General features: G+C 39.8%; 1 non-coding gene across 1 annotated transcript; it reads left to right on the top strand.

The window, feature by feature from the left end:
• The first annotated feature begins 207 nt into the window (after positions 1–207).
• LOC125006011 lies at positions 208–365 on the top strand. The gene has a single exon (XR_007112514.1). It is a non-coding gene; the product is annotated as a U1 spliceosomal RNA (small nuclear RNA).
• Positions 366–9727: the final 9362 nt, after the last annotated feature.

Here is a 9727-nt window from a genome sequence, read left to right as displayed (position 1 = left end):
TTTATTTACTGACAAACCTGAATGCTGTACATTTACAGCCACATTGACAGTTCACTCCTCCACTTATTTGCCTCTCTCTCTCCCTCGCTTGGCTAGCTTGGCTATTTAAAAATCTAGGATTTATGCAGGATGTCAACTGTCATGTGACAGTTGTGGTTTGCAGTACTTTCACACCATCTTTTTGCATCAGCTCAGCTCACTTGGAAAAAAAATCAAAGATAGAAGGTCACCTACATGATCAAGAAGGTGGTTCACCCAGGGTTAGGCTCGGCCATTGCACTCTGACTTTGCTGACCCCTGAGACTTCCCCAAATGTGGGAAACTCGACTGCAAGATTTCGGGTAGATTTCTGAATTTTTTCTTCTTGAAGTTCCCTCTGAATCAATTGAGTTTAATCAATTTAATTCAATCTATCTATTTATCCTAGAGTCTAGCCATACCATACAGTGGAAATGCAACTCTATTCACCTGAAGGATGTCAAAGTCTGTTTCTAAATTTCATCTTCTTATTTTGTATTTTTTGCATCATTTTAGGCTGCAGAAAATGTTCCAAACAGAAAGTATTTCTATACAATGAAATAAAAGAAACACAAGTACAGGAGGTAAGACGCTGTAACTGACTAAAAGCGTGAAATAGCAGTTCATTTACCAGTGGTTACTAACATTCATTCTTTTTGTCTGTGTGTGTGTGTGTGTGTGTGTTATATATACCATAAGCAATGAAAAAACAACATGACATGTACAGTATGCAGGACTATATGCAGTCAGGTGAGTGAAAAAGGCTAATAAATATTTTAATGAATATTTTGTAGCATCTACCAAAACTACACCACCGTTGCAATTACTGTCTTTCAGTTTAGAGTTTCCAGCTAGAGCTAGTAGTCTGTTGTCTGCGGACAAGTAGAATATTACCAAAGGTTCATAAGTATATAATAGATGATAAATATGAAAGGCGTTTCTTCTGGTTTTATTTTGAAAGTGTAACCTGACATTACTTATTTATTCCTCCTCTTATTTATTGTGCAGTGCAACTAACCAACTTTATACATTTTTTGTCCCAATAATGTTGCGACGTGATTTGTATTTATGAAATGGGAAAAAAACACTCGTGTCTGGTAGTATTACGATTGCTCATAAAATATGAAACGTTTCATTTCTGGCTTTATTTTGAAAGTGTAACCGGAAGTTGCATATTTATTTTCCTAATTCAGTCCACCCGGACATGGGTAAATGTGTTGTTGCTAACTTAACAATGTCACGGTCTCAATCAAACATCGCTGCGCGTCCAAAAGTGATGCTAGAAGGGTACCTACAGTGTCACTTCTTGAAGCGTAGGGCCACTGACCAAGCTGCAGTTTTTGACGCATTGTGAATGAGAACGTGTTGAGCTCTCACTGCTGAGTGCAGTTAGTACGTCTGAGAACAACTGCAATTGGTACAATGTAGACTTAATCTGCTAACTGGCAGCTAATGGTAACTGATGGGACGCAGGAAACAAAACATATCTGCCCAGTTAGCGTTGACTGCCATTTTACTATTTGGTTTACACTGTACCAAGTTCTGTCATTCTCAAACCTACTGATAACACTCAGCAACGTGAAACAATAGGACTACTATGACAATAAAAACCCACTTGGCTTGACTATGGGTTGACATCATTCTGCATTTAATATCAATTCTAGAAGAGTTGAACATTTGGCCATTAATCTAAACAAAACAAAACAAAACAAAACAAAACAAAATGTATATGTACACATGGTGTGTGTGTGTGTGTGTGTGTGTGTGTGTGTGTGTGTGTGTGTGTGTGTGTGTGTGTGTGTGTGTGTATAGAGAATGAAAGCAGATCACCTCTCTCCACATGGACCTGCATGAACTGTGATTTTGTCATCAGGGAATTCTTGGTAGCAAATCGGACAGGAAACCTGAAAGAAAGTTGCTTCACGTTATAAGTAAGCTGAAACAAACATCATTACTGGTACAAAGTGTGAATGATTTTGATTTTACTGCAGACTTACTAAACAAACATCATATATTAAATAAATATAATATTTTCCTTGTCATTTTCAAAAAGTAAAACATCATAATTATGCAAATTCTAAGAATCTTACCTCCTGTTTTCCCATGCAAGTTTTTAAAATGCACTGATAGCAAGTCTTCTTCTGCATTTTTGCAAACTGTTCCAAGTCCAGAGGCAGATATGTGTCCACACACTCCAGGGTTCATAATCCACAATGCAGGTTGACTGAAATCCTGAGGACCAGTAGGTGGCGACCATGAGCTTGAATGACAGTGACTAAGTGTACATGAAGAAAAAGTTAGAGCACATGGGAGAGGAGTTGAATTGGATGGCTGTTGATGATGGGGTGGTTCAAACTAGGCCAGAAAAGAAAACAGAGACCTCTGGCAAGAGGCAGGAGGAAGAGATACTATCCTCTAATCTTTCATTGCCCACAAATTTGGCAATAACATCTCTCCAGAACAGTGGTCTTCTCTAACAATTAACAGTCTTCAACAAAGATAAAGAGAACCTTCGAAAGTGGTTGAAGGTAATTTGGCAGCAGGATAGACAGGGAGTCCGCACACCAGGAGACCAGGATTATACTTCTACACCAAGAGGTTGCCACACAGTTAAGGCTTGTATTGTCAGTATGAATTTTTGGTAACCAAAAGTCCTATGGGGAATTTCCATAGGGCATTTTAAAAAACGCATGCGCATACCTTGATTAGTAATGGTCTAAAGTACTAATTTGTCATTCTATATTGATCTACTTTTGCACAACGCTTCACAAGACCTGGTGCTAGGGCTCAGTTGTGACCTGTTGTGAAATGCCTCTGTAGTTCTGTGCCAGTACTTCACACAGCTATTTGTTTCCTGAGAAACTAAAGGGTCTCAGCTTTCTAAAGAGGTCCAGCATTTGGTTGGCCAAACTAGGTGGGAACAGTGGTCTCTACAGTAAGCACAGTGTGATTCCAGGGGGAAAAGCCTAAAAATTGCACATCCCATATGAGGTTAAATCTATAGACTCCCATTCATTTTAGTAGGGAGTATTTTGCAAGCTGACAACCTGACTAGAGTTAAGTTAAACGTTGATACAGGATAGGTTACCAGAGGTACTGCAATGTCAGTTTTGGCTCCTTGACTAAAACAATGCCACTGTCTTTCCAGTAGCAGTGCAAATTAACTCAGCAGTTACATTTTTTTTAAAGACAAATAACATATTGTTTAATTATATTTTAGATATTAATGGCATTGACAATGTAATATTTGTGGATAACATTACTCTGAAGTTTTGTTTGGATATCATCATATTAAGGGAAATAAGACAATGAGAGAGAGACAGGTACACCAATAGGACCACCAACAGTGGAGTGTACATACAATGGGTGTAAAAAAAGGTGTGTGTAGTTGGTACTACATAGGGTAACTATTCTGCATTGCTTTGGAGTTACTAGGTCACATGGGTTAGGAGGTACTGAAAAAAAGACACCGTTCCTTATTAATATCCAATATCAAACCAACTTCACCTCGGTAGGTCGTCTGTGAGCTCCGTGCCCGTAATGTGTATAGTAAAACTTACACCGCAAATTACCTACCATATATCTGGGGACGCAGAGGTCCTGTGATAAAACTAGTCACTGACAGTATTAAATTCAGAGTCTGAAACCGTTAAAAAGTGAAATACGGTTGAACGCAGCTGTTTGTTGTCTGAGACGAAGAGAAGAGCGGCTCCTTCAGACTCATTGGACCATTTTATATCGCTAACATTAATGTTAACACGGTAAAAGGACAACAACCAAAAACAATTGCAGCATAAATAGACTTTCCCGCTAAATCGATAATGCATGCGTCTGCTACGACTACCTTTCACTTCCTCCTCCGCTGGCCCCAGGCCTCCGGTGGATTAGATAGTGAGCTTTCTGTGGGCCCATCTTTTTTGGTGGGTGTTTTTTTGCTCTTCGGTAATTCACTTTTCCCGATGTTGTTTTTCTCTCAATTTTCTTTTGTGGGCACCGCTCGCATTTATTTTTCTCTCCAGCCAAGCGTGATTGACACATAGAGGGTGAGGGGCTGGGCTTAGCAAAGGGTTCATTCGGATCAATCAGCAGCTTCGAACGTGGTATAAAGTGATTGATAGGAAAACTGATAAGTTACAAAATAATGTGACTTTTTCAGCTCATCATGTCCCCAATATGATAGGCCCCTAAACTCGGTTGGCCCCAGGGTTTCAGCTCAGATAAGCCCTTGTTAGGCTGAGCTTGGCTATTTTGACCCCATGTTAGACAGTCAGTGCGTTTACATGCAGAGCTTAATCAAGCTATACTCAAAATTCTACTTTCTCACTAGTCCTCACAAGTCCTTTTCCCAGTTTACATGCAGCGCAAGAAAATCGAATAACTGTTCTCCTCTTCCACACTAGGTGGCGATACGTGTCTTTTCAGCGGGATAATACCACGTTAATACGACCTGATTTCCGGCTGGCCTATTACGTGATATAATAAACAAGAATCGTTCATGCGGCAGACCGGCATTTCAAACAACAACCAGATGGATAATACTACATTTTTTCATCATGTACATAATGTTCGCGCTACTTCTGGTGCAGGTAAGATCCGCACTATCCCTCAGACGGCTCCGTTTCTCTTCTTCTTCTTCTTCTTCTGCGATCGGCTTTCTTGGACGTTTTTGTTCCAGGGTCACACGCCAGCGCAGTGGTGGTGGTGGAGGAGCATGCGCACACACATTATCCGATTGAAAGCTCAGATTCAATCGCATTATCTGGGTGTCTCAATCGGATAATGAGAACTCTGATTATAATCAGAGTAACATGTTTACATGCACTTAAGTTCTCCTGTTATAGTCCGATTAAGGCAATAATTCGTTTTTTTTCACGTGCATGTAAACGCGATGAGTTCTTCCTCCAAAGCTGCTCCAATCTTTGTTGAAATCTGTGCCAGTTCTCAATGATCTGAATATTTGGAGGCTTCAGCATCTGTTTGAGAGGCAATATTCTTTCTTCTCTCCTGTACTTGGTACTTTTACCAGATTTGGTCACTTCTTATTAGACTCCATTAGAATCCATTTATCTTTATACAATGGGAAATTTAATTTCTCCCTAAACCCAGTAATTATTTATTGACTGTCTTTTGGTTAAGATTTTCTATTTAATATTGACAACGGGGAAGTCTCTACGAGGTCACTTCATTTTATACCAATCATCCATTAAAAGGCTAAGGCATCAGACTAAGGCATTTTGCAGCTATTGATGCCACATATGATACTGACTGACATCCTTAATGCCTTATTTAAGATAAAGTATGAGTTTGGTTTGGGTGATTTTAAAAAATCCTTTACACTTGTTTAAAATCCACAGTCTTGACCAGTCATCACAGATCTCTTCCTGTCTTACTGTATCGTGGAGCTTTACAGACCTTGGCTATTTCTATCAGATCTTGTCCTCAGACTACTGGTATCAGCTTATCCTATAGTCCCAGTGGTTTTTATGCAGATGATGTGATCTTGACGTACTCCACTTTTAAAGCTTATAAACAATTTGACAGCTCTCTGGATTATCAGAATTAATGCCTGTCCGATGGGTTCAACTGTGCCACTATGAAGAAACTTACCATTTTAAGTTTCCATGAGTACTTTGTGTATCTTAATATCAATTAATTAATAATAATATCAATATCACCCGCAATCCAAAGTTTCTTTTCACTTACTCTGATCTGATAGGTAAACTTAAATTTATGATAAATAAGTGGAAACTCCTTCGTCTGTCGTTTACTGGCCATGTCAATATTGTCAAGATGGAAGCTCCCTAAATTTTTTCTACCTTTTTCAAAACATACACTTATATCTCACAGCCTCTTTCTTCAAGCTGATACGGCTCTGTCATTTTTTCTGTTATCTGAGCCGATAAACCACCTCGTATCGCTGAGGCACATTTACAGAAACCTACAACTGAAGGAGGCATCGGCCTCCCTGTCTTTCATCATTATTATTGGGTTTGCAATGCCAGAGCATTGTTTTTGTGGAGTCACTGCTCAGCCGCAGCAGGGCAAAGTGGCTCCTCATGTCCCATTTGGCCTTCAATTCAGACTCGGGTAGCTTCAGCGCACACAGGTGCCTCTTTAGCAGCCATTTTATTCTCTAAATTAAATCTACCATCTAGGTGCTATAAGGATGATTTTGTTATGCATAATACACTTAGGATTTTGATGCAGATACAGGGTGTGATGAATCTCCCTGGAATCTCTACCTATGCTCTTGTTTGTCAGCATCCTTGCTTTAAACCGGGCATGATGGATGCTGCTTTTGATCAGTGGACCGACAAAGGCCTGTCTGTCATTAAAGATCTTTACATCTATAACCACTTGGCTTCTTTCACTGAATTTCTCCACTTATTTCTTTTGATGTTTACAAGTCAGAAATTTGGTTAGGCAGTTGATCCCCCACTACGTAATGTTGCCCGAGCAAGACATTTTTTTTTCTTTTGTGTTGTTTTGTTGTATACAGTTTGCGTTTTTGTATTATATTGTTTTATTTTATTTGTGGTTTATACTTGAAAAACTTTATTAAAAAAAAGAAAGAAAAAAATGTGATTTTGTGTGTTATGATGTGTTTAGTTATAACATGTTGCAATAGTGCAGCAATCGTTGCAGTTCTAGTAGTTACTGTGTATGTAGCACACTGTGACCAGGAGAAATCTTATCTCATAGCTCTGCATGTTTTTATCTTGTGGAAGTGAATGAACTTGAATCTGCTGTACAAGTAAAAGTGAAAATAAAACTAGTGGACTATAAATGAAATCCTGAAAAAACTGAGCTCAATCTTGTTAGACTTGAATATAGTCCTGGGGCCTCATTAATCAACCCGTGCATATGCACAGATAAGCACATTCTGATGCGAAGTATGGAATTTATCAATTTGTACTTGTGCTTAGAAAAGTGTATAAATTTACATAAAACTCTGATCACGAATACACACAAAATCTAGTGGTAGAACTGTGGAACTACACATAAAGCCCATTAAGAGTTGCGGTGTTAATCCCAGACTTCACATATTGCCAGTCTCTTATAAAAGTGTTCAATCAGTAATTTGAATAACTGTCGATTTTCAGAACTGTGCATTTTCAAAGAGCGTTAATCTGATCTGTTCAACACTGCTTCACCAAAAACATACTGATGGATTTATGCTGTGATTTAAAACTCTTGTATTGTGCTATGCACAGTTTGACAAATGAGGCCCTGGAGCGTTGCACTGGTTCTCATGTTCCCAGAGTGGCTGCAGAGGGCCTGATTTCCTCCTGTCCGTCCTCACTCTGGTCCGTGCTGCTGAATACAAACCAGTTCACTTTCTCCTGTACTTGTAGAGGAAGCACACAAATATCATCTGAACATCCACTGAAACCATCTCTATGGAGCCATGGGGGACACACATGATGGGTCATTGAATCTGACTGGAAGCTCCATCTCATTGAGTCAATTCAGAGCCTATAACATTTCGAAGATGTCAGCTGACAGATGAAATCCTCACTTCAGTCACAAGCACTTTAATAAAGCATAAAGTAGCAGAGTTAAAGTACTATTCTGCAATCACTGCTAAGAGCATCACACATCACTGATGTTCAGTGACGCTTTGCTCCACCAGTGCACATTACAATAAAACTAACTCAAAACAGCAGGAGGAAGTGTAGCTCAAGGCCTGTGGGATGAAGCTGACGTGGAGCTACTGTCACTCCTTCATAGATCAGTTCATAGTTTTATGGCTTCACATTAGTTATTTTTCGGGTTTCATTTGAAGAGAAGAATAATAAGTTCTCGTTCTTTTTAATTTAGCCAATTTCTATCATGAGCCCTCATTTCTATCAGTCGCCAGAACAATGAAACCTTCCCTTCAGCCACTATCACCAGCCTCTACCCCTGGCAGAGCTGGTTCCCAACAGTTTCACAGGCAGCTCCTTCAGCTAGACTCTAAACGTTGGGCTCTGACTATTAATGAGACATCGAAAACAGCTTCATTACCTTCAGATGGAGGTTAACAGAGAAAATCACCTGGGACACGACCCTGAAGAAAGTGAGACCCCACCCAGAGAGCCACTGGATGAAGGGACAAAGACAAATTCAGAGCCTATAACTCTGATAAAGCCACACACTCATCTCATCTTCCATACTGCTTAATTCTCAGTAGGGTCGCAGGGGTGGAGGTGCTGGAGGCGGGGCGCCACCCCGTGAGGGTATAAAATTTACAGAATTAGCATTATTATCTACAACAGTAGTTGTACTGTAGTCCTATGAACCCTGGTGTCCAAAGCACTTCTCATGGCACACTCCCTCTGGGCCCCATCATCACAGTCCATCCATTCTGCAACCAAAGACCTAACATTCCCCATGAGGACAGACGACACCAGCAACCTGCGACCTGAACCTCCTTCTCCGTTCCTCCACCTCCAACTAGAGCACTCCACACCACTGGCATCCCCAGTACTTCTCCTGAAGTTCAGGAGGAATCTCACTCAGGGCAGCTCAAGGGACACGGACACTGCTAGCAGCTGACCCCTGGAACACACCACTGGACGCAATGCCCACTCCACCGAACTCCACAGCCGACGACACAGTCAAAAACATAAAGTCCAGGAAAAAAATAAATAAAAAAAAAAGCACAAAAAGACAAAAACAACCAAAAACCATTTTGATTGACTCAAGGCAACCAATAACACACTAAGAATAACCTAAAAAGGTTAAACCAGAGTTCATCAGAGTAAATCATCCAAGTAGCTTCTTCGGTTCTGAGAGACTAGTGGGAATTTGAGGTTTAAATAGGAAAATTCTGTGGGTAAACCCACCAGAAACTTGCTATTGTCATAAAAGCTAGGTACTTACCTGTCATTAAGAGGGGGGACTGTGTGCCGAGGCTACCTATCCTATGAATGGAGCTTTAACAATGCTATTGTCTGTGGGAGCCTCCGGTCTCAAGTGTGAAGTCAAGACTGAATTGTAAATAGATGACAGATTAAATCTCAGTCCACCTCCTCTGTGTGGAGTAGATGTTTCCACTTTGACATAGATGGCTTTCTTTACTCCTCTCTCAAACCATCTGTTCTCCTCTGGCCAAGACTTTCTCCTGTGTTTATGGATGGGTTGTTTGGTTTCCCCAATGTACATGTGTGTGCATTCCTCTCTGCACTGAACAGTCTGTGGCAGGTTTGAAATGTGGTACTCAACATGGCTCATGTTGAGCTCCAGATTTCAAACCTTCATAGAATAAAAAAAGATTTCCACTGGATGATTGAAGCTGACAAAGATTTAAATAGGTTAGTCTCTAAAATGTCAAAAACTGTATAATGATAGACATTTTTTTCTTTTTCTGAGGATTTGTACTTTGTCAGCGATCAGTGTGACTTTCTGGTCTCAGCTCTAAAGTCCAAATCTTCCCATCTGGAACATCTTTGTAGAAAAAATCTGTTCAGGTGAAAAAAATAAAGATAAAAAAGATAACTACAAAGATGACCTCACCAGAATTTACCAGTATCCTGTATTTAGCTATTTTTGTGAATTTGTGTAAGTTTTTAAATTAAATGTACATTATTTTATGCACAAGAGTTAGATTTATAGTATAACAATTATTTCCTTGAATAAAATCCATTAAACTCTGCAGATCACAGATCTGTATGTGTTTCCATGTATATATACTGCACAGTTCATCAGGTAACCACCAGAGGCTGGT

This window comes from Mugil cephalus, chromosome 3, assembly GCF_022458985.1.
Source record: "Mugil cephalus isolate CIBA_MC_2020 chromosome 3, CIBA_Mcephalus_1.1, whole genome shotgun sequence".
Lineage (NCBI taxonomy): Eukaryota > Metazoa > Chordata > Actinopteri > Mugiliformes > Mugilidae > Mugil > Mugil cephalus.
Note: the sequence above shows the minus strand (reverse complement) of the source record. Positions and strands in the feature narration are given on the sequence as shown.